Source organism: Oncorhynchus nerka, linkage group LG23 (assembly GCF_034236695.1).
Source record: "Oncorhynchus nerka isolate Pitt River linkage group LG23, Oner_Uvic_2.0, whole genome shotgun sequence".
NCBI lineage: Eukaryota > Metazoa > Chordata > Actinopteri > Salmoniformes > Salmonidae > Oncorhynchus > Oncorhynchus nerka.
The window spans coordinates 53,270,071-53,290,567 of record NC_088418.1 but is presented as its reverse complement, the minus strand read 5'-3'; the positions used below and the strand labels follow the sequence as shown (position 1 = coordinate 53,290,567).

Here is a 20,497-nt window from a genome sequence, read left to right as displayed (position 1 = left end):
TTTGAAATTCTTTGAATATGGCGGAAATCTGAACAATGACCAATAAGGAAAGACCTGAGGTTCTAGTTGTTAGGCTATATGGTTAAATGGGAGGGGTCATAACATAAACAGACGACTCTGGGCGGGGCCAGCACCTCTAATAACAATTGGAAATGCTGTTACAATGAACTTGCTTCTATTATCTGCACAAAACATCCCTTAGACACAATTATATATCAATGCACTCTACCGTGTTTTTGTATTGTAATAGACTAATGTTGTGCATTTCTGCCCTCTTTGATATTTCAGTTCAACAAACAGTTGTGTTCTGCAAGGATTTAAAATATTACATTATTGTTATGCAACTGCAAAAGGCAGATGGGATCATCTGGTGTAAAATGAACTATTCTGGATAGAATCACACACATACACACACACACACACATGGAAAAATTACCCAATTGTCATACCTTAATAGGAAGTTACTCAAGTAAAAGTGAAAATCACCCAGTAAAACACTACTTGAGTAAAAGTCTAAAAGTTATTAGTTTTGAAAATACTTAACTATCACAAGTAAAGGTAATTGCTAAAATATACTTGAATATCAAAAGTAAAAATATAATTAATTTCAAATGTCTTATATTAAGCAAAGCAGACGGCAACATTTTCCTGTTTACAATTTACGGATAGCCAGGGGCACACTCCAACACATTATTTACAAAAGATGCATTTGTGTTTAGTGAGTCCACGCACGCACACACACACACACACACACACACACACACACACATATATACACACACAGCCCCCATACATCCAGAGCCATGAGAACAGGAGCTTCATTTTCAATTAGAGAGACATGATCTATGGCCACAAACACACTGCTAAGTCTGACCAGCAGAGATAAGTGTGTGTGTGTGTATATGTATGTGTCACCTGAGAGACAAGCAGGTTTTAAGCTCCCCCGGCCTCCCCCCTACAGTGAATCAGCCATACTGACAGAATGAGGCCTTTCTATTACAGCAGACACACACACAGTAGGACCAACCAGGTGTGTTCACCTATCATCCGAAGGATAGGGAGAAGGAAGGAGCCCCTAGCTGAATTATTCCAGTATAAAGTATTTATTGCTGAATTTCAACAAATAGTTGTCAAACAGCTCCAAATCTAGCGTGCATGCACGGAAAGGTCCAGGCTTCAGAAGTCATGGCGGCAGTTCACAGCTGCTGGTCACATTCCAGTAGGCGGTAACGGAACGCCCCCTGTCCTGGTGCTGTTACTGTGACATTAGTCTCCAGCAGGGCCGAGAGAGGGAGGGGCTCACACAGTTCAGTACACTGATCTTTAACCTCAGTGCTCTCGGTCAAATCTAGGGCAGCACTTAGATACAGACACACACACGCACAAAATATTTCTATCATTGTAATCATCACCAAAATCAATGTCTTGTCACGTGTGATGAAATACCTTCTTGCCAGTTGTCCCTGCCTGAAAAGTTGACCTATCCTCAGAGAACTGCACACAGAGATGTGTTCACACCCATGATGCAGCTCTGTGGGACACAAAGTATTGCCATTTATCAATATCCCTAACTGTACATGTACTGTACATGGTAATGGAGAGAAATATAATGTTTCAAATGATTTGTGAAAACAACTCAAGAACACTCAACTCTTTCCCAGCACACGCACATGCTGCTCCACTAACTGCCCTCTTTTCTCGTCCCAGATGGCAATTTAAGAGGATGTTTCAGAGGAGGAACCCGGTCATATATTTGCATTATTAGAATGATTCTCTCACCTTTTGCTTTCTGATAGATCTCATCTCAATAATCTTATCCTTGCTCACTGGATGGAGGAAAGCCTTATTCCCTAAAGCCCTCTAAATCAATGCATGGACAATCTCACTACAGCCAATTCATATTGCAATCCATAAGTATTATAATAACAAACTCTAATAATCTATCAAATCAAACCGTACTTTTTAGCCTGCATGGACGATTCAAAAACAAGTTGATACAATGAGAATACTGACATTGTGATTCAGAGGCTTAAGTGAAAGCATCGTTCCATCATATTTAGATATGATATTCAGCATTCTACAGGTCTTTGGGTGATGTCATAGTGTACTGTAGAACTGTAATGTAGAACTTTGCACTGTTGCTGAAACACCCCCAAAGTTGTATGTTGTGACATCGAAGCAATAATATGCTAGGTTGAAGATACCCAGGTTAGGAGGATTTCTAATATCCCATAAAGCTTTGTAAACCATTTCTAAACAAACAGACAAGCAATTTTTTAAATGATTTTTTACTTCACCTTTATTTAACCAGGTAGGCTAGTTGAGAACAAGTTCTCATTTACAACTGCGACCTGGCCAAGATAAAGCAAAGCAGTGTGACACAAACAACACAGAGTTACACATGGAATTAACAAGCGTACAGTCAATAACACAATATTTAAAAAAAATAAAGTCTATATACAGTGTGAATGGCGTGAGGAGGTAAAGCAATAAATAGGCCATAGTAGCGAAGTAATTACAATTTAACAGATTAACACTGGAATGAAAGATGAGCCGATGATGATGTGCAAGTAGAAAAACTGGTGTGCAAAAGAGCAGAAAAGTAAATAAAAACAATATGGGGATGAGGTAGGCAGATTGGGTGGGCTATTTACAGATGGGCTATGTACAGCTGCAGCGATCGGTTAGCTGCTCAAATAGCTGATGTTTAAAATTAGTGAGGGAAATATAAGTCTCCAGCTTCAGCGATTTTTGCAATTCGTTCCAGTCATTGGTAGCAGAGAACTGGAAGGAAAGGCGGCCAAAGGAGGTGTTGGCTTTGGGGATGACCAGTGAGATTTACGTGCTGGAGCACGTGCTACGGGTGGGTGTTGTTATCATGACCAGTGAGCTGAGATAAGGCGGAGCTTTACCTAGCAAAGACTTAAAGATGACCTGGAGCCAGTGGGTCTGTCGATGAATATGTAGCAAGGGCCAGCCGACCAGAGCATACAGGTCGCAGTGGTGGGTGGTATAAGGGGCTTTGGTGACAAAATAGATGGCACTGTGATAGACTGCATCCAGTTTGCTGAGTAGAGTATTGGAAGCTATTTTGTAGATGACATCGCCGAAGTCAAGGATCGGTAGGATAGTCAGTTTTACGAGGGTATGTTTGGCAGCATGAGTGAAGGAGGCTTTGTTGCGAAATAGGACGCCGATTCTAGATCTAATTTTGGATCGTAGATGTTTAATATGAGTCTGGAAGGAAAGTACAGTCTAGCCAGACACCTAGGTATTTCTAGTTGTCCACATATTCTAAGTCAGAACCGTCCAGAGTAGTGATGCTAGTCGGGCGGGCTGGTGTGGGCAGCAAACGGTTGAAGAGCATGCATTTAGTTTTACACACATTTAAGAGCAGTTGGAGGCCACGGAAGGAGTGTTGTATGGCATTGAAGCTCGTTTGGATTGTTAGTTAACACAGTGTCCAAAGAAGGGCTAGATGTATACAGAATGGTGTCGTTTGCGTAGAGGTGGATCAGGGAATCGCCCGCAGCAAGAGCGACATCGTTAATATACAGAGAAAAGAGTCGGCCTAAGAATTGAACCCTATGGTACCCCCATAGAGACTGCCAGAGGTCCGGACATCAGGCCCTCCGATTTGACACACTGAACTCTGTCTGAGAAGTAGTTGGTGAACAAGGCGAGGCAGTCATTTGAGAAACCAAGGCTGTTGAGTCTGCCGATAAGAATACAGTGATTGACAGAGTCGAAAGCCTTGGCCAGGTCGATGAAGACGGCTGTCAAGTACTGTCTTTTATCGATAGCGGTTATGATATAATTTAGTATCTTGAGCATGGCTGAGGTGCACCTGTGACCAGCTCAGAAACGGATTGCACAGTGGAGAAGGTACAGTGGGATTCGAAATGATCAGTAATCTGTTTATTAACTTGGCTTTCGAAGACTTTAGAAAGGCAGAGCAGGATGGATATAGGTCTGTAACAGTTTGGGTCTAGAGTGTCTCCCCCTTTGAAGAGGGAGATGACCGCAGCAGCTTTCCAATTTCCAATCTTTAGGGATCTCGGACGATATGATAGAGAGGTTGAACAGACTGGTAATAGGGGTTGCAACAATGGCTTTGGATAATTTTAGAAAGATAAGGTCCAGATTGTCTAGCCCAGCTGATTTGTACAGGTCCAGGTTTTGCAGCTCTTTCAAAACATCTGCTATCTGGATTTGGGTGAAGGTGAAGCTGGGGAAGCTTGGGCAAGTAGCTGCGGGGGGTGCAGAGCTGTTGGCCGGGGGTTGGGGTAGCCAGGAGGAAAGCATGGCCAGCCGTAGAGAAATGCTTATTGAAATTCTCGATTATCGAGGATTTATCAGTGGTAAGTGTTTCCTAGCCTCAGTGCAGTGGGCAGCTGGGAGGAGGTGTTCTTATTCTCCATGGACTTTACAGTGTTCCAAAACATTTTGGAGTTTGAGCTACAGGATGCAAATTTCTGTTTGAAAAAGCTAGTCTTTGCTTTCCTGACTGACTGTGTGTATTGGTTCCTGACTCCCTGAAAAGTTGCATATCGTGGGGACTATTCGATGCTAGTGCAGTCTGCCACAGGATGTTTTTGTGCTGGTCGAGGGCAGTCAGGTCTGGAGTGAACCAAGGGCTATATCTGTTCTTAGTTCTACATTTTTTGAAAGGGGCATGCTTATTTAAGATGGTGAGGAAATTACTTTTAAAGAACGACCAGACGATGCTAGTTATCAACTAGAATAAACATGAATCTGTTTAATTTTCATAAATACAACTTGTCCTTACCTATTTTGTCTTCAACCTAGCCAATACAGGCTCCACAGGAGGCTGGTGAGGGGAGAATGGCTCATAATACCACAGGTTTGATGTGTTTCTTACCGTTCATTCCATTCCAGCAATTACAATGAGCCTGTCTTCCCCAATTAGGTTCTAAAATAATGATATGAGTTGAAATTGCATAGTATCTCAGCTAATAATCATGTATACAGAATGACCTCGGGTCCAAGTTGTACCTCTGTAGAGCTCGAATGTGGAGAGGCACTTATTTTTCTTCCTTTGCCTCCTCCTCCTCTTCCTCTCCCAGTTCAACTGCATTCTCTGGGATGGTCTCCAAGTTCAACTCCATGATCATGTTCATACTACCATGCTAACCACCATCAATGCCATCGCCCACACCTTTATCTACACCTAACACACTAAATGAATAGATACCGGTTGTGCACTGCATGTCTCGTCAGACCCGGGGAGTGACATGGTAACACAGGCGACAGAGACGCCGAGCAGAGATGAGATAAACTTCCACAACTTGAAAATCTTATTGAGAACATCAGGCTTCCTTGGAGCTCATTCATCCCACATTACAGAACAGGAACTTTCCCGGTTTAACATTCTGTACTCAGTAGACGCCATCTTCTGTGGTTCTGTGCGGTGTCTGGTACAAGCCCTGCAATAAAAAGCCTTTCCTGTTTCCATTATCATGTTATAAAGTAAGTGTTGGATTGTGTTGAGTGCTTCTAGATATAACAGTGATTAAATCTGTTATGAGTGAGGGTATTGTGAAAAGACTTGTTATGATCCCTTGAGCTCTGATAAGTTTTATACATAGCAGAGCAGGGTTATATAGTTCACATGCAGGTTCAGAACCACGGACACAAATATGATAACATACACACAGAAAAAGTAAAATAAGGTTGCAATATCAATTCAGTTTTATTGAACATTTATTCAATAAAAACTTTTAAACTGTCCCACTGGAATTGAGCTCCTGTCCAACTCATTGCGATTCCAGGATCTGTAGAGCAGACCCTGTGACACGTATAATATGAACATTCATCCAATTCATTTCCTGTCTGCTTGACTGTAGAGTTGACATGTAGACATCGTGAAGACATTGAGGCATTGATCCCCAGTCATTATAACCGATTTCAAATGGTGCTAGAAGGCTGTAAGGGGCTCTAAACACCAGAGGAAATCAGTCATCCTTTAAAGGGGAGAGAGAGAGAGAGAGAGAGGATTGGCTCCAGTAGACTGATTGACACTACCAGAGGCCCAGTGCTGTTCTCCTGTCCCCAAGAACACTGATTTCAAATGGTGCTAGACACTGGGAACATTAATCTAAACCACCATGTGAAACCAGCCTCTGGGGGAAGACTTTCCCTGCCGGACAATAGGGATGCAGTGGTTGCGTGGCAGCAGCAAAGATTTTGGAGGACACTTTGCTTATTTAGAAACTGTGCAGCAGTTGTGACATGGATAACAAGTAGATTTACAAAGACAGTCCACTCATTTGGCATCGCATTTCAATGCTTAACCTTACACAAACACAATAATTATCCTCGTAAAGTGATCTGTCAGTACAGAAAGTGATCGTGACAGTGCTTTGCTTTTGCAGTAAGTCATTCTGATGAATGTCGTTGCCATGGTAGCCCAGCTATGAGGACAGCTGACGTGTGACATCATCCTCCACACTTTGGACACTGCCTCTTAACAGTAGAGCTGTGAAGAAGATCTGCAGCAACATTATAAGAATACTATCATATCTTTAGATACTATTCTCGTCACGTCAACATAAAGAAAACATAACACATTACAATATTAGACAGTATAGGACAATTATACAATTTTGTATGCACAATTCATTACAGCAATCATTATCTATCAACAATAAATGACTGTAAGAAATATGTAACAACATCTAACCAGTCTACTCGTCTTCTATTCTAGAACTCACCCAACAAACATGAATGTTACAATGTTACTCACCCACCCAACTAACTGTTGTTCTCAGAGCTCAGCGACCTCTCTGCCTGCCAAGGGTCCTGGGAAAAACACATAGAAACACCACATGACCACAGAGTGTGTGTGTGTGTGTCTGTGTGTGTTTGGGCAAACACTCCACATCCATGAGTAACCAAACAAACTACTCTCACAGCCACTAAACACTAGTCGTGATATCTTACCTGTTTTACAGTGCTTGCCTCATAGCCTTACAATAGCTTCCTTATTGTGTCCGGCTTACTGTACCTGTCCTGCAGGTATCTATGGATACGGCAGGGTACAGGCTGCTGTCCATGTGACACAGTGACACACCGATGTGCACCTCCCAAAACCCTATTTCTATTTACAATGGGGCTAGTGTTGACGATGACATCATGACCACCCACCACACACAAACACACACGTGTGTTTCACGTAGGGCGTGGCAGGCAGCACACACACCTGTGTATCCCACCTGATCTTCATCATATCACATTCAGGTGGAGGAATGTACAGTGAGTGAACAGATCACAGCTGGGATGTCCAGTGTCGGAAAAAACGACTGGGACACAAAGAGCTCTGTGCTGTGTGATTATGAGAACCAGGCCAAAACACTTATGTAACCATGGCGTCGCCATGACAACACAGCTTAATAGCAGTTGGTCAAAGAGGTTCTCACAGTCAATCACAGGTGTCTGAATGCGGGGTGTTGGATGACCTATAATGGCCATATAGCATAGTATATGTCAGAGCATGTTGTAAAGAAAGAAAACAGTTGGATGGAACAGTATCATCACCACGTGACACGTTTCTACAATCCTGCCTTTGGACACCAGGGGGCAGCATAGCATCTCATAAACCACACCATAAGTCGTCACCCACCAGCACGTAGCATGGTAGAGGAGAGGAAAGAGAGAATCCAACCCCAAACCTAACAACAACAACACCCTGTGGGATGAATGAATAAGTAAGAGACAGATTTAAACTCTACCACTCCCTTTCTCCCCCCCCCATGTGAAAGGAGCCCTTGTGAGGTTTGGCCGTTGCGCTTTCTGTTTCATTCTCTCCCAGGAAGTAACATGCAGAGATAGAGACTCCCACACACCAGCCCGGCCGGCCCTAGCTGCTGCGGGTGACGGTAATGTCCTCCTTCCTGCTGCTGCTCCTCCATTCCTTCACTCGGGGTATCAAAAAGATCAAGAGAGAGCAAGAAAGAGAGAAAGTGACGGTGGTGTGTTTATATAACAGCCTGGATGGTGGTGGTGGGGGGGGGGGGGTTTTCCTGAAAATTTTATGAGATTCCTTTTTTAGGGAGAGGCCGGCCTATACCTATGCTGGGTAGAGTAGCATCTTTCTTTTGTCCAAACTTGTATGGGCACATCTGCCTTGCGGCACACCTATTTAGTGAGATTAGACTTCATCTTATACTCATCCAAAAAAGTGACACAAGGTTATTCATTTGTTAGTTTCAGAAAAGGGTGGAAACGGTATGTGCTGCAAGTCGTCCACTCTGAGTTTCAAACACACATAAACGCCACACACAAGAGGAGGAGACAGACAGAGCTCTGTGGATGTGGGGTGACTGCGAGAGGGTAGATTGTGGTCAAGGTGCATAAGAGGAGGATGATGGGGGATGATGGAGGGTTGACTCTGGAAAGGATGTTCTCGTCATTACACAGGAATAATTACTCACTGCCAGTATGATAATCAGACGACAAGGTTACCCCTCCTGCCGGATATGGCATTAGTTACCTACGGGTGTGTGTGTGTGTGTGTGTGTGTGTGTGTGTGTGTGTGTGTGTGTGTGTGTGTGTGTGTGTGTGTGTGTGTGTGTGTGTGTGTGTCGATACGCGTGGGAGGGTAAAGGGATTATGAGTCATCAGTCAGAGCATCTTTCCCACCATGACAACACATCTAATATAATGCGAATCAGTCATTTGATAAATGTGAGAAACACTGTTCTGATGGGACTCACTATAGCGGAATAGAGAGGACACACTGCTGAGGTGTTACAACAGTGAGTCATCCAGAGCTTTATGAGGCCTGATGACTGACTAAGTTCTCCTGTCTTCAACAGGCAGCACGTCAAACCCCTCTATCCCCCTGGGACTACATCATCACTGACCTGAGCGTATCCTTCATTCCTGTAAAGATAGCATCTGAGCCATTATATTGACATAACTGTTCCAGGAACTGTGTAGCGGAATGCAGTGCTGAAGAGGCTCAAAGGAGTGACTGGCATTTCATCAGAGACAGTGAATCAGTGTTGACATACTACTGATTAATACCTTCCCTCCTAGTCTTTTCAGAACCCCTGGAAACTCTGGCTTAAGTCTCTTTATTGGATTCCTGATCAAGAAAGTCTATGGAAAGTCAATGGGAGAAGCTAAAGGAGGAGGTTGCACATTGAAACAGATCTTTCATGATAGAGTACACAGCCAACATGCACAGGTGTCCATGATGTGAATATTGGGTGTGTGTGTTTCTGTGTGTGCGCGTGCGTGTCAATCTGCATAGGATGTTAAAAAACAGGAGTGCCAACTGAGTAATGATAATGAAGGAGCCTGCAACCCCATCAAAGACCCTGTGCTGTACAGTATGTGAACCGTGACAGATGACGCCACACGTTCAGTACAGATGTGGTGATAAGGCATTAAACTGGATGATGGGGCCATTCTCTGAGGGGCATTCCAGGAGTTAACCAATAAAGACCCTCCATTACTGGATAAGTGTCTCTGTCAGTACCCCATTCCAGATCATGTGGTTAAGCCTAGCGTGTATCGCTGGGTTCATGTGTGTGTTAATGTGCATTAGCGCGCGAGCGCTAGCTGCGCTATGGGTTCATGCATGGTCCATGCAGAGCAATAGGCTGTACTGATGGCAGGTATTAGCCCACTGTGTGGAGCTATGCTAATGGCAGATCAGTCTGATGGAGGGAGAACAGAACATCCATCATGGTTCTGGAGTAAGTGGGGGCTTTTAATCAAATACTATCGAACATGCATCTATGCAGTAAGCGAGGAATACAGTACAGTGCCAGACTTTTGAATGACACACACACACACACACACACACACACACACACACACACACACACACACACACACACACACACACACACACACACACATGAAAATAAGCCCACATCATAAGATAAGATTTAAGAGTTCCTGGCTTTTCAGAACACACACAAGGCAGGCTGACGTTTCTCCATAACCCTCCAAAGTATTTTTCCACTGTCAGAGAAAAAGAGGACAATAACAAGTGCGTCTCCTCGCTTGCAAGAGAATCTTAAATATCTGGCTTTGTTTGGATCCAGTTCCGGGAACGGGACGAACGTTGCTCCATTTTCTGTGCCACTGCAAGCCGGGAGGACACGTCTTTCACGGAAATAGATAAACAATCTTAACATCCTAATTGGAGCACGGTTAAAAAATAGCCCTTGTTTTTCTGCGTATGAGACTGAAAGGCTCTGGAAATGTGCGAGAGAGAAAAACAGAGACTCTCTTCACCTCCAGCTCAGGAGCAGGCTGCCAGGGAGCCAGAGAGGGATGAGTAGGCCATAGAGAGAGGGGGGGGGGGGGGCAAGCCAGGAAGAGGGGGTGTGTTATGGGGCTCTGGGTGACGTGTGTGACCCTCGGAGGGGCTAGATGACGGCAGGGTGAGTCACTAAACCCAGATGACGGTGGTACCAGGAATGATGTGGCATTCAGGATTGCTGTGATCAGCCTCCTGTTTATCTCCACACATCCCAACTGACAGGGTGTGTGTTTGTGTGTGTCTATTGCAAGAGAAGGGAAAGGGGGGAACCATCACCCTCCTTGGAATTAAGCTGAGACAAAACTCACACGTCTTGACAAAGTGGTTCACGTTTACAGTAAACCAATTATACACAGATGTGCTATCGTAATTTGATCACTGTGTTGTCAGATAATTTTGCAGTGCAACAGGAAATGCAAATTGTAGTGTATTTGAGGTTTAAAAAGGCTTCTTAAGTTTAATTTCCACTTTAAATTGTCAGACTTGATTTAAAACATTTTTTTTTTAAATGAATCAGCCCCTATTTTTATTTATTTTTATTTTACCTTTATTTAACTGGGCAAGTCAGTTAAGAACAAATTCTTATTTTCAATGACGGCCTAGGAACGTCCATTAATTACAATCCACATAATAATTCACATTTCCTGTTCCTGCAGGATTATTTTCCTGCAGTGCGAAACTGGTCAAATTAAGATAGTATATCTGTACAGTACATTCTTAGTCTCTGACAAACATCTGCCACGGCAAACTGAGGATTGTTATTTTCTTACTAAAGCCCTAAAATCCATTTGAGATGGGACACATTTGCTTTTCATTTTGACACAGTTATCTGCAGCCCACAAACACTGAGTCACAACAACAACACACACACACACACACACACGCACACACACATACATACACACAAAGCAGGCGGACTCCCTGTTGGCCCATCGCCAAGGCAACTTCCCAAAAAGAGAGCTCCTTTTTACCGTAAACTAATTTTCCAGAAAGCCCCAGCCGGCTTCAACAGCAGCCACACTATGACTGTACAACATTGTTTATGAAGAGAGAAATCTTCAAGTTTAGACATCTGATAGTACTGTGTAGGCGTGTGTTTGAGTGAGTGGGGAATGGTTGATGATTAGGCAAGAACTTTATGTCACAGTCTCCAGAGAATAATATATAATTTCTCTATCGTTGGATATGCAGATGGAAAATGAGCCAACTATTTCTGACCTCCCCCCAGCACCATAGCGGTTCTCCTCAAAGGCGCCCAGTGTTTGCTTGCTGGCTCACGGCCAGTCCAAAGCCCTCGGAGTCTGAGCACTTCTCTCTTCCACCTCTAAAATCAACGACTGTACATCTGAAGAGCATTCCTCAGGCTCCTCTCCTTCTCTATAAATCATTCCTCAGGCTTCTCTCCTTCCCTATAAATCATTCCTCAGGCTCCCCTCCTTCCCTACAAATCATTCCTCAGACTCCTCTCCTTCCATATAAATCATTCCTCAGGCTCCTCTCCTTCCCTACAAATCATTCCTCAGGCATCTCTCCTTCCCTACAAATCATTCCTCAGGCTCCTCTCCTTCCCTATAAATCATTCCTCAGGCTCCTCTCCTTCCCTACAAATCATTCCTCAGGCTCCTCTCCTTCCCTATAAATCATTCCTCAGGCATCTCTCCTTCCCTACAAATCATTCCTCAGGCACCTCTCCCTCCCTACAAATCATTCCTTAGGCACCTCTCCTTCCCTACAAATCATTCCTTAGGCACCTCTCCTTCCCTACAAATCATTCCTCAGGCACCTCTCCCTCCCTACAAATCATTCCTTAGGCACCTCTCCTTCCCTACAAATCATTCCTCAGGCACCTCTCCGTCCCTACAAATCATTCCTTAGGCACCTCTCCTTCCCTACAAATCATTCCTCAGGCACCTCTCCCTCCCTACAAATCATTCCTTAGGCACCTCTCCTTCCCTACAAATCATTCCTCAGGCACCTCTCCTTCCCTACAAATCATTCCTCAGGCACCTCTCCGTCCCTACAAATCATTCCTTAGGCACCTCTCCTTCCCTACAAATCATTCCTCAGGCACCTCTCCCTCCCTACAAATCATTCCTCAGGCACCTCTCCCTCCCTACAAATCATTCCTCAGGCACCTTCCTTCCCTACAAATCATTCCTCAGGCACCTCTCCGTCCCTACAAATCAATAACTACAGGACGTTTTTGATCTCTGCCTGCCTCAATATCTAAAGGTTCAATCACTCTGTGTCGCAGTGCCACTCCATAGAGAGAGAGAGAGAGAGAGAGAGAGAGAGAGCGAGAGAAAGAGAAATAGAGAAAGAGAGAGAAAGAGAGAAAGAGAGAGAAAGGTGTAAGCATATCCACATGCCAGAATGTTATTTTTCCTGAATATATGTGTACGTGGTTCCCAGTATATGATAAGCTTTGTCATAATATCATGTTTATCTGATTATTCAGTTTTATAGTGCACTGTAAGGACTATATAGGGCCACTCCTCTAACGGTCATTAGAGTACACAGGTAGTGTGACGCAGGTACTACATGAAGCACAGGTACACGGCAGCACAGCCTGGTGGTGTCATAAATGTTCACGCGTGCTTTTCCAGTACTATGGTCATTTATCACCGCTGTTAACCTTGTCAAAAACATTTGTTACTGGGAAGAACTCTCACACTGCTTGTATCGATCACCACCCCTTGTGTTTACGGTGTGCCGTCTGATCAAAGAGGGAATAAGGATAGAGGAAGCATACTCTAAGACATGTAAAGCCCTTCTTGGCAGTGAGCCAGAAGGAGAGGAGATGATCCATCATGCTCAGTGTCATATAGAACATCACGCCGGCTTCCTCATATCATAGAAGGACATAGATTCTCTATACAATAACGTATGTCATCAGCTGTGATGACATCATCCGACTACCATAGAAGAGTGTGTCATCACTTTGCGGAGGAAAACAGTGTGGAAATATTAAAGCCCATATCTATTTTCAGACTTGAGGCTATGTTCTGGAACAAAAGGCCAGAAGCACTGAGCTCCAGTCTCCCTCCAGTGTCCTCAACATTCTGCCGTTGCTAAGTGACCCCTGACCCTGTTGTCGCCAAGGGAACAATGACGCTAATGGGAGCTCTGACAGTGATAGCTACGGAGGGGTGCGTGTGTGTGTGGAACAGGCTGGCCTGGTTTCCCGCAACACTCAGGGCCTGATGTGTAGACACCCTTGGGACCAGCCAAACAGTGAACGTTCTCCAGCATGTGTGGGAGCGAGCTTCACTGCTTCAGAACTGTGTGTGTTCTGCTTCAACTGAGAAGTCGTCCCAGGTGAATTTGACCCGTAAACATGGACTATCACACATAAACACACCCAATGACATTAGCAAAACCGTTTGTTCCAACTGAAACAAACTGTTCTGGACCACCCCCACATGGAAGTAATGTTATAGTCAAATCAAGTCACTTCCTGTGCTATTCTGAGAACACTCAATTGACGCCCATCAATGCTTTGTGTCTCTGTGTAAGGCCCACAAAAAAACATGTTTTCAGAAATCATCCCCCGGAGGTGTATTTATCAGAGGTAGGAGAAAAGGGAATTCCCTGTGTTTTACAGTTACAGACACCAGTATTGGAAAGGAGGGACACACATCTCATATTTACTATTCTGTTGACCTACCCTTTACCCTATCTACAGTACTGGATCCAACTCCATCTATCACAACTTAACAATCACCCCTCAATCTCTGTAACACCCCCTCCCACTGCTCTCCATCTCATTCCTTCTCTTTTAATTTTTATTTCTCTCCCTCCCTCTCCCCCTCCCTCCCTCCCTCCCTCCCTCCCTCCCTCCGAGACGTAACAGGTATTCATTCCACTACAACAAAGCTGTGAGACGTGGCAGAGTGTGTGTGCATCACCAGAGGGGTGGGTCAGAGCAGGCCAGATTTGGTTACCATCCACTGACGCACATTCACACAGAGACACACACAGATGTAAACAAATACACACACCCACAAAAACGCAAACACGCATTCTCTACACAATACTAACATACAATGAAGAAACGCAGGCACTGACAGACACACAAATAAAATTGAAAAATTCTGAATTGAAATACATCCGCACACACACACTAATTAGTCATTAACAGGACCATGACAAACAGGTCACGGCTTCCCGTATGGTCCTTAGTAAATGAATAGTTGTACTCACTGTCCCCTGTGGCGTACAGTAGAGCTGTCCAGTTAGTCTGCTGACTGAATGAGGGCTGTTTGTCATATCCTCCACAGCCTCCCATTTCCTGAGAAAGCACAAGAATACCAGCCGAGTCATCAACGTGTCACTAGCTTTGATTTTTGCGATTGCAAGAATACGATGTCTGGCTATGCAAGACAAGGGGGTCAGTAGTGGGAAATATCAGAGTGACCTTCCTCCATGGGTGTCCCCTTCCGTCCACTCCTACCTCTGTCCACCTGGGTGAGTCTGGCCCCTCTCCTGTCCTCTCCTCTGACTCCAGGTCTACCAAACACAGAGGGTATGTCTATCTCAGCGGTCAACAAAAACTAGTAAAGAAAAGGAAGCCCACAACCATGTGAGAAAGTGTGGCACTGCTAAGTAGTGTGTGTGTGTGTGTGTGTGTGTGTGTGTGTGTGTGTTTGAGAGAGACAGTACCTTTACTCTACCTCCCCTGACACTCCCTCTCTCTCCCTCTCTCTCTCCCACACGCACACTTCATGCCCACAGGCATGGCTGCAATGTGTGTTCCTGGGCACGGTGTGATGCCAAACACTCCACTACAGGAAGCTGGAGAGGAGCCCAGCCAAGCCAGGAGGAGAACTGGGAATACCAGGAGAAATGGGAATAGCCACAGGCTTGGGCACGCCACAGGGCTGTTGACAAGCAAACAGCAGAGACTACCAACCAAAAAGTGAAGAGGAAGTTTAAACATCTACATATTAATCACAGATTATTGTCAATCCCACTTATCAGTTCCCAAGTGTTAGCTATTCCTTAAAGAGCATATTCCCTAGTAGGGCGGCGATTGTTGGTCAAGTGGGGCAATTCCAATGTAGCCCCAATTTAGTCTGTAAGTGATAACAAAATGAGAGGCCTGTTTCTGTGGTGATGTAGGAACAGAGGAGGGCTCCACCTGAGTGACCATGACTCATATCTCTGTACACACTTGGCATTGTGGGAAACCGGACCCAGTTCACATGCTCTCTCAGTGGTATCCAACTTTTTCTTTCTTTCTTTCTTTCTTTCTTTCTTTCTTTCTTTCTTTCTTTCTTTCTTTCTTTCTTTCTTTCTTTCTTTCTTTCTTTCTTTCTTTCACACACACACACACACACACACACACACACACACACACACACACACACACACACACACACACAAACACAACCATGCCATTGACCCTGACCTGTCTACTAACCCTGAAGTGGAGACCCAAGCTGACCTGACTGAATCTGGGCCACTCTAGTGAGGCACAAAGACAACTCCAGTCCCCATACATCCAGAGCCATGAGAACAGGAGCTTCATTTTCAATTAGAGGGACATGATCTATGGCCACAAACACACTGCTAAGTCTGACCAGCAGAGATAAGTGTGTGTGTGTGTGTGTGTGTGTGTGTATATATATGTGTGTGTCACCTGAGAGACGAGCAGGTTTTAAGCTCCCCCGGCCTCCCCCCTACAGTGAATCAGCCATACTGACAGAATGAGGCCTTTCTATTACAGCAGACACACACACAGTAGGACCAACCAGGTGTGTTCACCTATCATCCGAAGGATAGGGAGAAGGAAGGAGCCCCTAGCTGAATTAGTCCAGTATAAATCACAAACTTTGCCATGCCCTTACCTTGTATGTAAGAGTGTGCTTGTGAAGATACAGGTTTACGAGTGTGTGGGCATTGCGGGTGTTAGGTCAAGGTACAGTGGTGCGTGCCACACCCACCCCTCCCAGCCATTCACACGCTGATTCCAAGCACATACGGAGGTGTGAGGAGGAGCCTCACAGAAACACAAAACCAGCTGAGTCAACAGCTATAGTTACCTCAGGTGTAGGTGTGTGTGTGTCTCTGTAAGATTGGTCTCAGAAACCGGAATGTTGCACAATAAATCTGATTCAAACACGCCTTGGAAAGTCTTGTCCATTCTAATGTCCCTTGGAGTCCCTTTCTAATTGATATGGGCTCCTAACTGAGTTGACCCGTTCACAACCGTACAGTAGGTAGGTTAACTCCCTCTCTAGCCTCTCGTATTCCACAGCAATCAGAGGAGGAGGAGATATAATGGAGATAAATGACCTCAGTCATTACAGCGAACAGACAGACTACATCATAGATCCCTACTAATGACTAAGCACAGAGCTGCACCATATCATCACTAACCTAGCCAAAGGGTCGCCTAAAGCTCTGGCAGTAGGTGAACAATGAGTTCTGAGAATAATCACGGCATTCCACTTATTAAGATCATGATCTGAATCTCCTCTGAATCTGTCCAGACTTGCAGTGATGTGTTCCAATATGACTCCAAGTCCTTGGAACGAAAACACACTAACAAACTCCCTGTAATATATTATAAACATGAAAAAATGAAAATAGAAAAAGTAACCTACTGTTGCTGTGAGACTGTCAGCCACCTGCTCTCTTCACATCCTGTGTCCGTCCTGAGAAGGAGAGGAGAGAGGGAAAGAGACGGAAGGAGAGAGAGGGAAAGAGACGGAAGGAGAGAGTAGAAATAGAGAGATAATGGGAGAGAAAGGGGAGAGAGACTGAGTGAGAGGGAACAGACAAAAAGAGAGGGAGAGAAAAACAGAGTAAGTTCCAGTGAGCTCCAGGGGGGGGGGGGTCCCTGCCTGTCTCTCTTCCCCAGCAGAGTACCTCTAAGTCCCTGAGGCTGTGCTGCGAGAGCAGCCTGTCCTGGAGCTCTCCACTCAGCGGGTGAGTGTGTCTGTGGTGAGAGAGTGCGAGAGAGAGAGAGCGTGTGTGAGAAAGAGAGAGCTTGCGCACTGCTCAGTCATACAGATCATGACCAGTCAAGTCATTCCTGCTCAGTGAGTCAACAGGCAGTGAGCCTCACTCTCTCTCTTCCTCTCCCCCTCATCCTCTTTTCTCTCCAATTCCTTCTTTCTCTGCCACTCTCCAAAACACTCTCTAAGATTCTCCCTTTACTCCTTTCTGTATATAGATTGGTTGTCTTCCTCTGTTGCAGTTCTTCTAACACACAGCAGTCGGTACTGTTTCCGAGTGAAAACATCCTCTGACTGCCATGATTCACATTTGTAATGGTTAGTGTGACTGTTGTGTTGGGATTGTGTTATTGTGGTTGTGGTTATGACGGGCTGCCATTGTGTTGGAAACCTTGGAGGGTAGAAGGGGCAAAGGAATCCTCAGACTACAATCAAAAACAACTTGTTGAAAGGATTAAACCGATGTTTCATGAAAAAAAAAACATTTTGCTGGCCTTCAAAAGGTTGTAATCATGGTGAGAGAGAGATATCTGCCCAAACTAGATGTTAAACACCATTTCACTGGAATGGAAACACATGGAGACACTACGTTTACATGCCATCACACACACACACACACACACACACACACACACACACGGAATGCAGTGGAGAATGCTAGGAAGTTGCCTGTGGTCCTTTCTCGTGGAGTATGCGTGGTGTGTGGCCTGTGGTGTGTGTGTGTGTGTTGAAGGTAACTCTCGGTTTCCCGCCAAAATAAATGAACCCTCACTGGTGGATTCCTCATTCCTGACTCACATCCCACTGTACGGGAACACCTGTCTCACACACACACAAAAACACAGACTTGTACAACTAACCTTGTAGGGACACAATATTCAGTCCCATTCAAAATCCTATTTTCCCCAACTCTAACCCTTACCTTACCTGACCCTAACCCTAACCTTAACCCTAACCCTAAAACTAACACCAGCTCCTAACACTAAACCTAATTCTAATTCTAACCTTTAACCATAAACCCCCTAAAAATAGCATTTGAACTTGTGGGGACTAACAAAATGTCCCCAGTTGATAACATTTTTGTTCATTTACTATTCTTATGGAGACTTCTGGTCCCCACAAGTATAGTTAAACATCCATGAACACATAAGTGCTCTGCATCTATGGTTCCATGACTGGACTATGAGTCACTGAGGTTTTCACTCTTGATGTTCTTCATCAGGCGCCAGCAGCCAGCACTGTCTGTGTGTGTGTGTTTCAGTGTGTGTGTGTGTATATGTGTCACCACAGCCCCTTAACAGCCCCTGTCTTCCAGCCCATAACCCTTCACCTAGTTCTGCATCCCTTCCCAAGTCACCCGATACTCTGACCCTGTTCCTCTCACTACCCACAACCCCCAGCAGCTATCTGCCTAATACCACCTCCTTCCTCCACCTGTCTTCAATCTATCCCTCCCTCCATTTAATCATTCCCTCCAAACGTCCATGTATCTGTCAAAAACAGCATGATCATACAGTACATCCTAGAACTAATAGTTGGGTATGTGAGGCAGAGTTCGTAGTGAAAGAAGTGGTGGTGGTGTGTATGGCCAGTCCAAAACACACACAACATGAACTTGCAAGATGCCCACACACACACACACACATTCTTTAAGTTCTCTGGCCAGGTAAACAATTAAGTAAAGAAAGAGAGGGGTTAGAATGTGCTCACACACACACACACACACACACACACACACACACACACACACACACACACACTGCCCAAGATTGACTTAGAAATTGGACATCTGTCCATCTCCCGACGAAGTTGGAAAATGCCTTCAAAACCATCCACTGGAGGAAACAGTGAGCGCAATTACCATCAAGTAGGCCTGGGTTTTGAGCAGAATCCCATGAATCCGGAAATCAGGGTCAAATAGGCTCAGCAGCGGTGCGTGGGTAAATTCCATATTACAACGTGATCATTTAGTTGTTTGCTCTATAACCTGTTAGTTCACATCCCTTGCCACCGTGATATTTGGGCCTAAAGGCCGAGACAACAAGAAGACACAGTGGCAGAATAAATTCAACCACACCTTTGTTTCATCACAAAACCGGAGAGCAATCTCTGTCCGGTGAAGTCCAAAAACAATATTGCATGTAACAAACAGTTACATGACCTACAGCATGGTCAAGCAAGTTAATGTTTCTGACATTTTTAGGACTACTAAACAACTATTGATTTAGAACCACAGAGACTTACAGCAAGTCACAAAGAAAACAGGAGCTGCCTCCACTATTCCAGCACCATTTCAAATTCATCAAATCACCTACGCTTAATCTAATACAGTGACTAAAAGACCAAAAACAATTCAGTCCAATCAACGTCAGCTAAATATGATGTGGCTGTCCATGGTACTGATTTCTGTATGCGTGTGTGTGTGTGTTTGCAAGTATAACAAAATGTTGACTCACCCTACTTGTGGAGAAACACCAATGGCATATTCCTTTCTTTCATGTTGCCAAAACTGTCTATGACTCTGTCAGACAATACACACTTAGTTTTTGTTGTCCTAAACTACCTGGTTAAAATGCTTGCTCAATAACTTGACTTCCTTTCATGGGCAACGTTAGCTAGTTAACATTAGCCTTCTACATTGAGCTACATATTAAACTTCCATCCTATCAGGCCAGGGGTACAATGTTTGAATTTATGGTTGGATCAGAATCACCATTACAATCACTGGTGAGTACCGAGAATTAAGTCCAAATCCCTGTCTCCATCCATGGCTAATATTAGGAAAGGGACAATTTTAGCTGGCCACTGGAGGACAACACAACGAGATGCAACAATTCAAGGTTTTTCTGTCAATGACGTTTGGCTTTTGAAGTGATTGGTGTGAAGCCAACTCCAACCTGGCTTCCCTTGACACCTTTTTTTGGTGCGCCAGGACCATTCACAGTTGAGCTTGCTCAGTTTAGCTCAACTCTGATTGGCTATTATTTATATATTTTTTATTAAGGGAGGCCAAATTCTCACTGGCTTCCCTTGCATGCAATGCTATGGCGGCAACAATATCTTGCTCTTTTTGACCAGACAGCTTCAAATAGATGGGCTGCACATACAGAGACAGAGGGGCGCTGTTTTCCTCGCTCGAATGCTTTCATAGAAGAGATGCATAAAGCCTCCTCTGAATCGAAGGAAGATTATGAAACACAGAGAGACTAAATATTTTATTTTTGGGATTTTTTCT

The 20,497-nt window shown here is 44.5% G+C and overlaps 1 long non-coding RNA gene across 1 annotated transcript; it reads right to left on the bottom strand.

The window, feature by feature from the left end:
* Positions 1–5,689: 5,689 nt before the first annotated feature.
* Positions 5,690–18,137, bottom strand: LOC115107026 (uncharacterized). Its single transcript, XR_003860146.2, has 2 exons — positions 14,504–18,137; positions 5,690–6,822 (listed from the first exon to the last, which is right to left on the bottom strand). It is a non-coding gene; the product is annotated as an uncharacterized LOC115107026 (long non-coding RNA).
* Positions 18,138–20,497: the final 2,360 nt, after the last annotated feature.